The sequence below is a fragment of the Balaenoptera acutorostrata genome, chromosome 20 (genome assembly GCF_949987535.1).
Source record: "Balaenoptera acutorostrata chromosome 20, mBalAcu1.1, whole genome shotgun sequence".
NCBI lineage: Eukaryota > Metazoa > Chordata > Mammalia > Artiodactyla > Balaenopteridae > Balaenoptera > Balaenoptera acutorostrata.
The window spans coordinates 3,997,788-4,014,021 of record NC_080083.1 but is presented as its reverse complement, the minus strand read 5'-3'; the positions used below and the strand labels follow the sequence as shown (position 1 = coordinate 4,014,021).

At 40.2% G+C, this 16,234-nt stretch overlaps 1 long non-coding RNA gene across 2 annotated transcripts in view; it reads right to left on the bottom strand.

Annotated features, from left to right (window-relative positions):
• Positions 1-963: 963 nt before the first annotated feature.
• LOC114236863 (uncharacterized) overlaps positions 964-16,234 on the bottom strand; it is a 49,575-nt gene continuing 34,304 nt past the window's right edge. Inside the window, exons 3-6 of one of the 2 annotated variants that reach the window (XR_003622709.2) lie at positions 14,945-15,023; positions 14,762-14,833; positions 4,685-4,828; positions 964-3,332 (exon numbers count right to left, since the gene is read on the bottom strand). This is a non-coding gene — a long non-coding RNA (uncharacterized LOC114236863). The remainder of the gene's footprint in view (positions 3,333-4,684; positions 4,829-14,761; positions 14,834-14,944; positions 15,024-16,234) is intronic. The other variant, XR_003622710.2, reaches the window with a different exon arrangement.

Here is a 16,234-nt window from a genome sequence, read left to right as displayed (position 1 = left end):
TTAAAATTTTATTTTATTAAAAATTTTTATTTTTTATACAATTTTAAAGGTTACTTTACATTTACAGTTACTACAAAATATTGGCTATATTCCCTGTGCTGCACAATTCATCCTTGTAGTCTGTCTTACACCCAACAGTTTGTACCTCCTACTTACCCACCCCTATATTGCCCCTCCCCCATCTCCCCACTGGTAACCACTAGTTTGTTCTCTATATCTGTGAGTCTGCTTCTTTTTGGTTATATTCACTAGTCTGCTGTATTTTTTAGATTCCACATATAAGTGATGTCATACAGTATTATACTACTCAGCCATAAAAAAAGAGTGAAATTTTGCCATTTGCAGCAAATTGGATGGACTTGGAGGGCGTTATGCTAAGTGACATAAGCCAGACAGAGAAAGACAAATACTGTATGATATCTGCGTGCCTTAATAATGCAAACGCTAAACACAACAAGGAGTGTGATCGAACCTTGTTGCTCTATCTGCAGAAAATGGGAGGGTCAGTGTATATGTGGGGTGACGTAAGACAGCTGAACTCCCTTCCCTGCAGAAGAAAACCAATAGATGACATGCCAAATAAGAATCAACGAGTCGGGCTTCCCTGGTGGCACAGTGGTTGAGAATCTGCCTGCCAATGCCGGGGACACGGGTTCGAGCCCTGGTCTGGGAGGATCCCACATGCCGCGGAGCAACTAGGCCCGTGAGCCACAATTACTGAGCCTGCGCGTCTGGAGCCTGTGCTCCGCAACAAGAGAGGCTGCCATAGTGAGAGGCCCGCGCACCGCGGTGAAGAGTGGCCCCCGCTTGCCGCAACTAGAGAAAGCCCTCGCACAGAAACGAAGACCCAACACAGCTTAAAATAAATTAATTAATTTAAAAAAAAAAGAAGAATCAATGAGTAGCAGTATAATGATATATTTAGAGACATATACCAGAATAAATAATAATGGGATTGAAAGCAAGTAGTGTGGCTTAGAGTTGGGACGTGGCAGTTGTCAGTATAACTATTAAACTTTTCCATAAACATGTGCCTAGATTGACTTGATAAAAAGTTTCAGATGGAAATGAGAGTTGAGATTTTGAAAGAAATGATTTTGATTTTCTACTTAACCTGAATTCAGTCACATACCAGGTTTTACTTTACATTTAAAACAACAAAAAATCAGCTTCCAAATTTATTGCATCAAATCAAACAAAAATTAAGTTCTTTCTTATTTACTGTCTTAGTCCATTCAGGCTGCTGTAACAAAATGCCACAGATTGCATAGCTTATGAACAACAGAAGTTTATTTCTCACAGTTCTGGAGGGTGGGAAGTCCAAGATCAAGCTGCCCGCGTGGTCTCATGCTGGTGACGGCCCTCGTGCTGGTTCACAGCCCACATCTTCTCCCTGTGTCTTCACATGGTGTAATGGGCAAGGGTACTCTATGGGGTCTCCTTATAAGGGCCCTAATTCCACTCATGAGGGCTCCACCCTCATGACCTAAGCATCTCCCAAAGGCCCCACATACTAATGCCATCACATGGGGCATTGGGATTTCAACACATGAATTTGGGGAGGGGACACACAAAACATTCAGTCCACAGCATTTACCTATCAGTCTGTGAACTGGTGTTCTATGGTATGTTTACAAAGATAAAAATGCAGTAAGAAGCACGTGCTTCCCCACCCTTGTGGATCCAAATGACTCCTAATGAATCAGACCAGGATCAATAAGGCTCTTCCCTCATGTTGGGCTACACCCCGCAGGCCTGCCCAGCCTCAAGACGGAAGGAGGAGCCCAGAGTCAGCGACAGAGACATCGATGGTTTAATGGATGGAGGAGCTTACATGCCCGAGGCAAGGTCCTGGAAGTACATCCCACTGTGTGTGGCAGACTGTGGGCAGGACGTGGCAGCAGTCTTTGTTCCTGGGGGAGCAGGAGGTTACCAGTTACAGGGGTTGGCTCATTGGTTACCAGGGAAACCAGCAGAGGGGCACACCCCTCATCGAACCTTTGATAAGAACCATCGGGGCCAGGGGCACTCACTGAAATATGATTGCTTTGAAGGAGCAGAAGCCCAGGGGAGACTGAGCCCTTGAGAAAACATGAGACCTAAGCTACCTACTCCTCCTTCAAGACCCAGTTAATCATCTAAATTAACTAATATTTTTCCTTAACATGTCGAAGATATGATTTCACTGACTTCTGGCTTCTCCTGCTGCTGGTGAGAAGTTAGGCATCCGTCTGAACAGCAGCTTCTTTCTAGGTGATCTGTCTTTTCTCTACGGCTTCATTTAAGATCTTGACTTTGACTTTAACTGTTCTACATTTTCATGATGTGTCCTGGTAGGTATTCCTTCTTACACATCCTTTTAGGAACTCTGACTTCCTGAACCTCAGCACTGGTATCTTTCATCAATTCTGGTCATTTTCTTATCCACCATCCATCCCTTCAAACATCGACTCTCCCGTCTCCCTCTTCATTCTCTCTTCTCCTTCTGGGTCTCTGATTAAAGATTGTCTATCTCTTTTAAGCCTCTGTAATGTAGTCCAGCATTTATTTATATCTATTTTCTTGCTCACTAATTCTCTCTTCTGCTGGGTCTTATTTGCTGTTAACTTCAGACAGTGAGTTTTAAAATTTCATTTATGATATTTTTTATTTCTATAGGAAGTTTTATTTGACTTTTTCAGATCTGCTTGATCATTTTCACAGTTTCTTTTCCCTTGCTCATAAGTTTAACCTCTTATTTATTTCTTTAGATATGACTCTTTTACAGTCTGTCTTTGACAATTCCAGTATCTGAAATCTTTTCATGTTTCATACTGATGTCCTTAGTTTCTGCTGCCTCTCAGTCATGGTCACTTGCTTCATTATTAGTTTGGTATTTCTTATATAAATTAGGATCTTCTGGAAGTTTTTCCAAAGGAATTTTTTGAGGTTTAGTTTGAAGGTGGGTTCCTTCAGAGAAATCCTCCAAAGAAGGTTTGGGTTTCTGTTTGCCAGATGCCAGCAGGTATGACCAACCCAAGATCACTTTAAATCAAATTATAGGCTTGAGAATTTTTCAGAGATTTCAGTTAGACTAAATTTTGCCTGCAAAACAGTGTGAGGAAGAGATGGGTATAGACATGGTTTCAAAGGGGACACTTTCTTTCCTTTACTCAGCATTCAGTTTCAATCAGGTAATTTTCTTTGGTGTCCACTGGGTGTCAAGATAAATTCTAACTCAATTTTGCATGGGTAGCCTCTGGGGGAAGGGGTAGTCCAGCTTTAATGATGGGGTCTCCTATTAAACACCGCACCCTGGGCAGCTCCTAAGCCATGTCTTCTGCCCCTTGAAGCTGTGAAAACAAAAGCTTTAGGTCACCAACGTCCAGCAAATATTCTTTAGTACTCTGCTCATCCCTGCACATTTCTACTTTCACTTGATTTCGGCCTCCAATGAATCCTTATTTTTATAACAGCTTATCAGTACAGGCTTTTAAAATTTTGATTGCATTTTAGCCTGACTTTTATTGTTTTCAGAGGAACAATGGATAAGAGCTGCAAGTCTGCCACCCTGTTGGAAATAACTGTCTGAAATTATTTGTTTTTCCAATTGCTTCCCCTGATATTGAACTATTTGTGAAGAAGGGACCACGTCCTGTTTATGCATCACCTGTCCCTGTGTGAGGAGCTCAGTAAGGGTTCGCTGATTAAAATTATGAGTGAATACAATTTTGATTAAAGCACCCCTTCAAAGGGATACACTTTTATTTTCTTTGATAACTAGAAATTTAATGAGTCATGTTCTTGAAGTTTTTTCATTAGCAGAAAATGACTTGTGCTACAACTTGCTCACTCTTGGGAAGAGAAAAAAATTTTAAGGTAAGGTGGCAGTACATTCAAGACGAAATCTGGAGGAAAGAGGATAGTATAGAAGAATTTAGCATGCTCAGAGAAACTTCATGACGTTATAAACCTCCAGAAAAAAGAACTGGAATTTCATTTTGCCTCAGTCATTAGATAGCACCCTATATTAAACCCTGGTTATTTTTTTAATAAAGGAGGCTTAGCAAACTCATGGTTAGGAAATACACTTGGAATGGACACATAATTTAAGTGGAAAAAACAACCCAGAGTCTAGTGATCAAATATTTTCTTACATGGTAAGAACCCCAAAATCTTTACGTGAACACAAATCCACTCAAAGCAGACATTCCCCTGGACAGACATTGTACTTCCAAATTAGGAAGAGGAGTACCCCCTGCTTCATTCAGCTGCAGGTGCCACAAATAAATCAATATATATGGTATACATACATATATACCATATATATACCATATATATATATATATATATATACACACACACCATATATATGTACCATATATATGGTATATGTATACTTTATATACGCCTGCACAGACTTGTTTTAGCTTAGCTACTCTGAAATGAGTATCTGGGACCTGGAATAGTCACAGAAAGACCCAGAACTTGGGTAAGAAAAGTAATATGGGGGAAAATAATTATATCAGCTAAAGAAGGCAGGATTTTTGGTTCTGGGAAGATAGCAGCCTTGGATCCCATGTATAACCTCCCACTAATAACATATAGAAATGCAGGATAAAATAGTACAGCTTTTAAGAAAATCTGTGGCTGTTGCAGTAGAAAATGGTATGGTAGTTCCCCAAAAAATTAAACATAAAATTACCATATGATCCAGGAACTCCACTTTTAGGTATATATCTGTGCCCAGAAGAACTGAAAACAGGGACTTGGAGAGAGGTTTGTACACCCATGTTCGTAGCAGTATTATTCACAATACCCAAAAGGTGGTAGAAGCCCAAGTGTCCATCTGTGGATGAATGGAAAAACAAAACATGGTCTATACATACAACGGAATATTATTCAACCTTAAAAAGGAAGGAAATTCTGACACCTGCTACAGCATGGATGAAGCTTGTGGACAGTATGCTAAGTGAAATAACTGAGACAGAAGAGGACAAATACTGTATGATTTCTCCTTATGTGAGTTACCTAGAGTCATCAAATTCATTGAGACAGAAAGTAGGATGGTTGGGACTTCCCTGGTGGCGCAGTGGTTGAGAATCTGCCTGCCAATGCAGGGGACACGGGTTCGAGCCCTGGTCTGGGAAGATCCCACATGCCGCGGAGCAACTAGGCCCGTGAGCCACACCTACTGAGCCTGCGCATCTGGAGCCTGCACATCTGGAGCCTGTGCTCCGCAACAAGAGAGGCCGCGATAGTGAGAGGCCCGCGCACCGCGGTGAAGAGTGGCCCCCACTTGCCGCAACTAGAGATGGCCCTCGCACAGAAACAAAGACCCAACACAGCCATAAATAAATAAATAAAAATTAAAACAGCCTTACAGGGGTTTACGTACCATAAAAAAAATTCACTCTTTAAAAAAAAAAAGTAGGATGGTGGTTCTGGGGGTGGGGGGAGGGGGACAGTGGCGAGTTAGTGTTAAGTAGCTATGGAGTTCAAGTTTGGGAAGATGAAAAAACGTTCTGGAGATGGAAGGTAGTAATGGTTGCACAACAGTGTGAAAGTACGAAGTGCCACTGAATTGTACGCTTAAAATGGTTTAAATGGTAAATTATATGTTATGAATATTTTATCGTAACACAAAAAAATCTATGGCTGTGCTCAAGAGCAAAACGGGAAAGCATACAAGTCAGAAGCTGGGAGGGGGCTGTGGGCCGCTGAGGTAGGTGTATGACCTCATGCCCCAGCCAGGGTGGTGTGGAGTGGTGTCAGGGGGAAGTTATCTAATCTGGTTAGCTAGGAATTCGACCACTGATGGACTGCTAACTCAATGAAAACTGGGACTAATAAACTCTGCCCGCCGGTCCAGAGACACAAGATGGAAGTTGTCTCAGCCATGACTCTCGCTGGGAAACCAGGAGACTAAATCAATAAATAATTCTCCCATGAAAACTCAGCATCTCGGGCCTGTGTGTTCAGAGTTTGCTCCGCGCTGCGTTTGTGGTGTGGGAAATCCCTGCGCTGAAGGGTAATGTAATAAAATCGCTCTTGGGCTCTGCTGGCTCTGGGGTGTTCAGAAGAAGCAAACGGAACACACTGGAGGGACCCTTGACAACTCAGGCTGCCAGGAGTCCCAAAGGAAAATAAAGTCCCTCTTGTAATCCCATATTACAAAATGCACAGGGAAATGATTCATGGTGAATGAAAGTCAACAGAAAAAGGAAACATGAAAACTACAGCCCAAAAACGTAATTGAAAAATAATCTGAAGGAGAACCCAGTGTGACACGAAGAAGAAAGAAAGGTATTAAAGGGTATGAAAGAAAAAAAAGGTTGAAAGATAATTGATGAACTGGAAGCCTGTCTAGGTATACTGCCCAGAGCACAGATGGGAAGATACTAGAAGACAGGAAATTTAGAAGACATGGAATATAGATGGAAAAAATTCAACAGACAGTTGGCCCTTGAACAACACAGGTTTGAACTGAGCAGTCCACTTTTACATGGGTATTTTTCAATAAATATATACTGCAGCACTGTACAATCTAAAATTCCTTGAATCGAATTCCTTGAGTCCTTGGATGCAGAGCCGTGGGTCTGGAGGGCTGACTGTATGCAGGTTTTCAGCAGCATGGAGGGTCAGCATCCCTAAACCCCACTTGTTCAAGGGTCAACTGTATATCTAACAAGAGTTCCAAAAAGAGGGAATAAAGATAGTGGGGTAGAAACGATGTTCATATGATAATAGTTGACAATTATCCAGACTTGATAAAAAAAAAAAATCTTCAGATCAAAGAAACACAGGAAACCTAAGCATAATAAATACAAATAAATTCACACTTAGACTCATTGCAGCGAAATGAGGAAACCAAAATATTCAGGAAGAAAAAATAAATGATCAATAATAGAACAACAACTTAAATGGCAGCAGAATTTCTAACAGTATTATCAGAGGCTGGAAGACATGGAGTAATAGCTTCAAAGTAGTGAGGGAAAATAACAGCAACTTAGAATTCTGTTATCAGAAGAGTAAAGATGATGGGAAAAAATTAGCTATATGCTGTTTATAAGAAACATACCGAAAATACAATGAAAAGGTGAGTGATAAAGGATTGAAAGCTATTATATACCAGGCAGATATTAACTGGAAAAAGCCACTGTGTTGACATAAGTAACAGATAAAAAAATAATTAAGGCAAAATATGCTGTTAAGGATAAAAAGGACACTACACATTAATAAAAGGGAAACTATCAGAAAGCTGTAGTAATCATATACTGTACCTAACAATTTAGCTTCAAAATATATAAATCAAAAATTGGTGGAAAACAAAAAGAAATTTACAAACCAGTATAGTGGAAGATTTTAATATTCCTTTCCCAGAATTGACAGATTAAGCAGACAAAAAGTAATGATAGAGACTATTTGGACGACTACAATTAACAAGCTGATCAAAGGGAGGTGTGTAGAACCCTGAGGATTAAAGAATACTCACGTTTTCAGGTATACATGGAATATTTTAAATAAGTTGACCATATAGTATGCTACCAACCAAGTCCGAACCAATGCCAAAGAATTGATATCCTACAGCCTACATCACAATAAAATTAAAAATCAACAACAACAAAATGATTTAATATGATTGGAAATTTTTCTTACAATGTATTTTTAAGCAACCAATGAGTAAAGAAGAAATAAGGGAATTTTAGAACCAAATCATAATACAAACGTTAAATACGAAGTCTGGAAAACAACAAGTGTTGTGTGGGTAAATGTTTTCCAAGAGGCTCTCAGTGTTGGGCAGGGTGTGTGTGTGTGTGTGTGTGCATGTGTGTGGGTGCGGAGGGCAAGGAAGGTACGATTTATAGCATTTGCCCATCCATACTGTAAGTATCCCACCAGGTCTGTTTCAAGCTACCAACCAAGGGTGGAGGTGGAATTGGGAAGAAATACACAAAATGAATTCTCACAGCCCAAAATGAGCCGGCTACCCTTGGTTCCAGTACACCACTGTAAACAACTGAAATATATCTTTAAATGCACATAAGAAACAAAGAAGAAGGGTTGGAAAAGACTACTTAGCATGTAAATCAAAGCTTAGAAAAAGAACAGGGCAGCAGAGTAAACCCAAAGGAATTAGAAGGAAGGAAATAATAAAGATAAGAGAGGAAGTTGATAACATTACAAACAAAGACACAGTCAAGAGGAGTAACAAAAGGAAAAAAATGGCTCTTTTGGAAGGCAAATTAAATAGGCAAACATCTGGCTAACATGATCAGAAGAAGAGAAATTAAAGTAAAAATAAACAATACTCTGAACGGAAAGAACATAATAGAGATGCAGTAGAAAAATAAAAGATAAATACTATGAACAATGCCAATAAACGTGAAAACGCAGATGAAAAGGGCAATTTTCTGGAAAAATATAACAACAAAATTGACTCAAGAAGAGATATGAAATGTGAGCATACACGTTGCTATCAGAGAAACTGAATCAGCCCACCTGCCCCCTGCTGTTCTCCCCAGACATACACAGGCACGATCGCCAAGCCTGGTTGGTTTTACAGGTAACTTCTGTCTTCAAGAGATGGATAATTTTAATATCGTAAAATTGCTTCAGAAAAATAGAAAAAAAATCCACTCAGCTCATTTTATGGGGCCATTAAGCCTTGAGACAAAACTGAAAACATTAGGCTCCTTTCATACATGCACAAAGAGACAAATGTAAGAAATCACCCATTATTTTTTAAATCTGGCAGAGTAATCTCTTAACTCGTTGCTAATTAAGATTTATCCAAGAATGTAAAGACGCCTTAGAAGGTAGATTAATATCATCATCACATTAACAGATGAAAGGAGAAAGATCATTTCAATAGATGCAGAAAAGACATTTAATACAATCCAGTAATCATTCTTGATTAAACAAAGATACCTCCCTCAAATAGATAAATAAATCCTCTCAAGTAAACTAGGAATAAGTGGGAACTCTCTCAACTTGATGAAGTATGTCTTCAAAAGCCCGTTGCAAATATTGACATTAAATGTCAGACTACAGGTCCTAGCTAACATAATGAGAAAATAAAAGAAAAAGTTAAAAGATTGAAATGTTTATAGCAGCCTTATTCATAATGGCCCCAAATTCAAAACAACCCAATTCTATTGACGTGGAGATGGGATAACAAACTGTGGGAGATCCAAACAATGGAATATTATTCAGTCATACAAGGATGGATTACTGATGCAGGCAGCAATATAAATGAAATTTAAGACAACACTGTGCCGTGCAAAAGCAGCCAGTACCCAAATAAAGTATCCTGTGTGATTCCATTTCTATAACGTTCAAGAACAGGAAACACTGATTGATAGCCACAGAAAAGCAGACTGTTGGTTGCCTAGGGCTGGGAGGTGGGAACTGACTGCAAAGGAATGTCTTGGAGTGATGAAAATGCTCTATATCTTGATTGGGGTGTTCATTACACAAGTGTGTATAGTTGTCAGAACTAATTGAACTAAATAATTAGGACCTATGCATTTTATTGGTTGATAATTATGTCTCAGTTTTAAAAAGCACAATAGACACGAAAAGCTAAAGATTGCAGAAAAGGTGTAACGTAATTAGTACAAAGAATACACGTTTACATAGACTGCCCAGGAGAATCTGCAAATAAATATTAATACTAATAAGAAAGTTCAGGGGCTTCCCTGGTGGCGCAGTGGTTGAGAATCTGCCTGCTAATGCAGGGGACACGGGTTCGAGCCCTGGTCTGGGAAGATCCCACATGCCACGGAGCAGCTGGGCCCGTGAGCCACAATTGCTGAGCCTGCGCGTCTGGAGCCTGTGCCCCGTGACGGGAGGGGCCGCGATAGAGAAAGGCCCGCGCACCGCGATGAAGAGCGGTCCCCGCACCGCGATGAAGAGTGGCCCCCGCTTGCCGCAACTGGAGAAAGCCCTCGCACGAACCGAAGACCCAACACAGCCAAAAATAAATAAATAAATAAATAAATAAATAAATAAGAAAATCCTTTAAAAAAAAAAAAAAAAAAAAAGAAAGTTCAGTAAGTTTGCTAGAAATCAATATACAAAAATCAATAGTTATTGTTAAAGGACATTATTAACCATGGCAATAAAACTTTTAAGGTGTCCAGAAGTAAATCTAACAAATGGTGTGTCAGATTTTTATGGAGAAAGCAACAAAACCTTATGGGAGGGGGAAAGAAATAAAGGATTTACTATATTCATGGATGGAAGGGTTCGGTATTTTAAAGACTGCAAATTTCCCCAAATTTCCCCAAACACTAAGTATTTCCTATACGTGAGGCATTTTTCTGAGCCCCACAGTGAGGCTGCGATGGAGACAGTGAGTTAGGGACACAAAAGATATAAAGTGCATAATCCTTAAATTCAAGGAGCTTATAATACAACTAAGGAGGAAATCAGTTGACAGTAAAAATTCTAAATTGTACATCCCTTTTAAAGAAGTGGTCCCATTAGTCCAAGGATGGTATCTATTATCAACCAAGTAATGAATTGTACCATCACGCCATAATATATCAAATATCGGGATCCCTTACCACAGAAAAATCTCTAGATCCTGAAGTATATTAGAAAAAACTTTAATTTCATAAGATCAGTCCTTCTTTTGAAATAGCAACTGACATCTGAATAGATCTACTTTATCCCTGAGCAAACTGAAAATTCATAGGGAAAGACATAATGTCCAATTTTTTTACTTAAAGCGTCATTACCACTTATGAATAATCATGACAGACTTGGAGTTAGTGGAGTCTAGATTAGTGAGTCTTCGCTGTGTTTGCATTTGAGCATGATTTCTGATTTGATAGTTTATCTTTAAATTTATTGATGAAAACAAAGCTACCACAGAGATGGTGAGGGCAAGTTGACCTGTTCACACTTGATGTAATACATTTTGGGATTTGGGAGCGCCCAAGGCAAGTAGGATTCTAAGTAGTGGTAAGTGTGCATTTTGCCTTCCTAGAGACCCAGATGGAGATGAAGAATGCTAAGCCCTGGCAGGAAGGAGCAACCCAGATATAAAATACGTCGGCTCTGAATGTGTCCACCAGAGCAGAAATTTATTAAAACCCCATTTTAGACCATAAAGCAAATGCATCAATAAAGCAGCAGCTCTCACTAAGCTAAGCCAGGTTTGTTTTGTGTTTTGTTGCAGTAATTTTTTTATGAAAATATGAGTGGCAAACGTGGCTTTAAAAGGAGTATCTCAAGGGCCAGCGCCATGACTGGTTGTAGTATAGTGGGCTCCGCTCGATGCAGAATGGCCAAGTCATCACCTTCCCTGTAAAAACATTTGAGAGGTTTTCACTATGGCTGTGTTGCATTTTCCTCTTCAGAAACCAGCAAGTACCAACTTGGCCTGTAAATAGAATCTCTTTCTTCATAGAGGATGGTCATTTTGGCTGATTCCCAACTGGAAGAGTTTCACTAGACTGGAAAGGAGAGAAAGGCAAGTAGAGGATGAAAGAAGTTTTAAGGAACAAGAGGGTGTTTCAGCTTCTAAAACTTCTTCACCAGACCAATTACCAGTTGCTGTCTGTAAGGCTAGCTGCCCCCTGCTTTTCATGGAATCCTGCAGTCCTGAAGGATGGTATGACTGTACATTAATTTTCAAATAAGCACACTTCACTGTCAAGGTCATGAAAGACAGGAAGGATGGAGAACCATCATATGTTGGAGGAGATGGAGGAGATGTGATAGCTAAAGACAATGTGGATATTGGATTGAATCCTAGAGCAGAAAAAGCATTTCTGCTTTTTCCAGGATTTCCTGTCTATCAGTTTCCAGTAGATAGACAGGAAATCCAAGTGAAGTCTGTAGTTCAGTGAATAGCACTGTACACTGTTACATTCTTAGTTTTGATGAATGAATCATGGTTATTTAAGATGTAACTGGTAGTGTGCAGTCTATAGGAAAACACTCTGTATCGCTTTACAGCACATTTTTATTTTTCCTGGACTTTAAAATTCACTAAATAAGGCTAAAATTAAAAGTAAAACATATTCAAGAAATTGTTTGCTGTGTGACAGAAACGCAGTGTGTTTTTCTCCAGTGAAAATGACGGTTGCAGAATGATTATTGCCTGTGGAACCTGATACCAGCTATTATGAAGAAATCCAGGGAACTCGCTTGACTCCTTGAAGGTAAATATGATGTCCTGTACTGGGCTATATGCTCCCTGTCTCTTCAGGGCATGAGGGGGAAGCTGAAGTATGTCACTGGTGATGCTATTACTCATGACCCACTTCCTACATGGCAATCTATTTACCAGCAGTGTTTTCAGCAAGAACTAGAGTTTGGGGAAGCCAAGAGTCAGGGCACGGAGGTTACACGGAAACCAGAGCTATGGGTCCTGGGTTCCTAGCCTCATGCATATAAGAACAGCTGTCCTTCAGCCTGTACTTTGTGGATTGATTTCACTTGGGAAAACAGTTGTATTGCATGAATTTGGCCATGGGGATGGGAGGAATGCTTTTTTTTTTTTTTTCATAGCGAGGTATTTTATTTTAAATATAGCAGTGTGTACATGTCAATCCCAAACTCCCAATCTATCCCTCCCCCCCACCCTGGTAACCATAAGTTCAGGGAACACTCTTTTTAATCTTTAGCTTTCCTTATGGAAAATCTCAAATGTACACAAAAATAGAATAGTTCAGTGAATCCCCACGTACCCATCATCCAGCCTCAACAGTTAGCAACTCATGGCCATTCTTGTTTTCTTGTTTCATCTACACCATAATCTCTCCCCCACTATCTGCTCTGCAAGATTATTTTGCATTAGATGTCAAATATCACATCGTTTTATCTGTCAACAATACTATATGTATCTCTAAAAGTTTTTTTGTAAAATCAAACATAACCACAACATTATGCTAAGTGAAATATGCCAGTCACAAAAATACAAATACTGTATGATTCCTAGAGATGCTTAGATAAGTCAAAATAGAGACAGAAAGTAGAATGGTGGTCGCCAGGGGCTGGGGGGAAGGGCAATGGGGAGTTAGTGTTTAATGGGGACAGAGTTTCCATTTTACTAGAGGAAAAGGGCTATGCAGATGGATGGCGATGGTTGCACAACATTATGAATGCATTTAATGCCGCTAAACCGTACACTTAGAAATGACAGAGATGGTAAATTTTATGTGTATTTTACTGCAATAAAAAAGAATAGAACAAAAAAAAGAATAGAGCAAAAAAAAAAAACTATAAAAAAACTATAACAGTCTTATCATACTGAAAAAAATTAATAATAATGCCTCATCAAATATCCAGGAAGTGTTTACATTTTCCCAATAACTCATAAGTTTTTTTACAGTTAGTTTGTTTAAACAAGATCCGTGCTTTGCATTTGGTTTTTATGTATCTTAGTTGTCACAGAATCTAAAGATCTGCAGACTGTTTCATTGTCTGGGTTTTGCTGATTGCAACATTTGCGGTGTCATGTGACACACGCTTTGCGCTAGAGGCTTTCCTCTGCTCACCCTGCCTTACACACCCTCTTCCACACCAGCTTCTGTTCTGGACCCTGTGACGGGGAACACTCCCCAGCAGGGCTCACATTCATCGCTATGGCTTCATTCCGGCCCACTTGAGACCCACACACCCAGCTGCCTAGTGGAAACCTCGACCTCCGACCTCAGTGAGTCTGTCCAAAACAGAGTCCACTGTCTTCTCTCCCTCCTTCTACCAAACTTCCAGCCCCCCAGTGTCCCTCCTCCTCGGCGAGTGGGGCCACAGTCTGCACAGAGGTCAAAGTCACAAATGGGGGCGCCATATTGGACTCCTCCCTCTCCTCCACCTCCTCTACCCCATCCTCTCAATTCTACCTGAACCACCTAATGCGTCCGCTTCTGCCCAGCGCCAGTGTCACCACCTCAGTTCATGCCACAGGTGTCCCTCATCTGGATGTTATCTGGTATCTCCTCTCCATTGCTGAATAGCCCCTAACTGGTTTTCCTGTCATATTTCAAATTACGTTTTCACTCGGCATTTAAAATCATCTTTCTAAAACAGATCTGATCACATTGCTTTGCTAGTTAGAACCCTTCAGTGGCTCTCCATTGCCCTAAGGATAAAATCCAAACTGTAAAACAGGGAAGGCTCTTCAGGATCTGGACCCTCCTTACCTTGGGAGGCTCACTTCCCCCCTACTTCCTGCAGAGCCTCACGCTGCAGCACCCCTGTCATCAAGGGCTCCTTCTGAATCTCTAGATGTGCCTCTAGGCTCTGGTGTGTCTCCCTGTTGCCCTCACACTCTTTCCCCCCACCTGCTCAGCCCGACTTGTGCTGGGATTCCTGCAGTTACGTTCCTCCAGTCCCCCTCACTGTGACCCCCATAGGTGGTGTTGGTTGTTGCTCCTAGGCCCTCACAGTCCCCAGATTTAGCCCTAAGAGCACTGTCTGTATCTCTCACCACACATAATCTCCTTAAGATCATGTCTTTTACATGCTTTTTATATGCTCAGGACCTGACAGATGCTTAGCACATAGTAGGCACTTAACTAACTGAACTGATGAAGGAGTGAAAGAATAAATGAATGAATCAATTAACCAGTGAGTGAAAATGCTCATGTAAATGGTCCAAGCATACCAAAGGCAAGCTAGATAATTATGATTTTCAGAAATTTCTAGCAACAGAAGTCTTTTAGTCTTTTACTATGACTTAGATAATTCAGCACAATCTGTCATTCCCTTTATCTTGCTTGATAAGGCTTTTTTTTTCTTTTTTAATGTAGCAAAGGAAAATTACCTTCAGAACATTTTCCAGATAAATGATGAAGTTAGAACACTGGGCATAGCAGGCTTCTGAGAGTTGATAACGCTTTCGAGATTAAAGAGATTAAACAGGAGATTAGAGAGCTCAAGGACATTCTAGAAACAATCTTAGCTTAAAAAATCAGATGAGATATTAGATTCTTTTCTTTCAACATACCAAAAATGTGTAATGTTCTCCTCTTTGCAGGATAGTCCTACTAATGTGGTGTTTCCATGGCTACTTACAATGCATTTCTCTGTATGAAAGAAAACATGATGTGACTCTTTTTAAAGCTTGCAGTGCACATGAAAAAAGCTATTTTAGTACCTAACAAGAATGTCCATACTTGCAATGTGTGCACTCTTTTAACAGGCAGGCTCCAATCCTCTTTTGACTTGTCATGGACATGACTATGAAATTCTGGTTCTTTGATGACTGACCTAAAGTGAGAGTCCTCCCACCACCCCCACTGTGGCCTCTCTGTGGGTCAGCGTAATTTAAGAGAAACCACTCTTGTTTGTAGAGATTAGAAAAACGATAGTGACCTTATGATGACCTCTGCCATCCTGGGAGATGATGATGTGATTTTTCAAACCCAGTTCCATGGAATAAACATTGAAAGTTTATGTAGGTTATTAAGTGCCATCAAGAAGAAACATCCTTCACCGGCCTCTTTGCTCGTCCCTCTCCCCCTACTGTTACATGCATACACCTTAAGAATGCTACCAGGAGAACCAGGAGAAACAAACCTAAAATCCCCCATGAAGCCCCAGTTTCAAATAACACATCTGTAAGGAACCCCATCTAGTGATGACAAACGCCTTCAGTGTGCACTGGCCAATCAGCACTTGAAAACCATCATCTAGGCAAGGTCCTTTCCAGTCTTAGCTGGAGCAATAACAAGAACAGCCATAAATGTCCTAGCATCGTGGGAAAAGGCTAGTGGCAAATAAGAAAACGTAAAGCAGGCTTGCTGTCAGTAATTCGTCATAGCCACGTAAACAGCAGAGCCTGACTGCATCCTAAATTATGAGTTGAGTTGAAATCTTAGTTCAGTTATTCCAATTGTACTTAAGGTGATAAATTCATCTCTGAATACAACTTGATCCACGGCCTATTAATTGTGATACGTAATTTTGAAATTGCCATTATTTTCCTTTTTTTATGTATGAAACTTTTATACTTTATTTTTATTTTTTGAATTTTATTTTATTTTATTTTTTATACAGCAGGTTCTTATTAGTCATCAGTTTTATACACATCAGTGTATACATGTCAATCCCAATCGCCCAATTCAGCACACCACCACCCCCACCCCCCTGCGGCTTTCCCCCCTTGGTGTCCATACGTTTGTTCTCTACATCTGTGTCTCAATTCCTGCCCTGCAAACCGGTTCATCTGTACCATTTTTCTAGGTTCCACATATATGCGTTAATATGCAATATTTGTTTTTCTCTTTCTAACTTA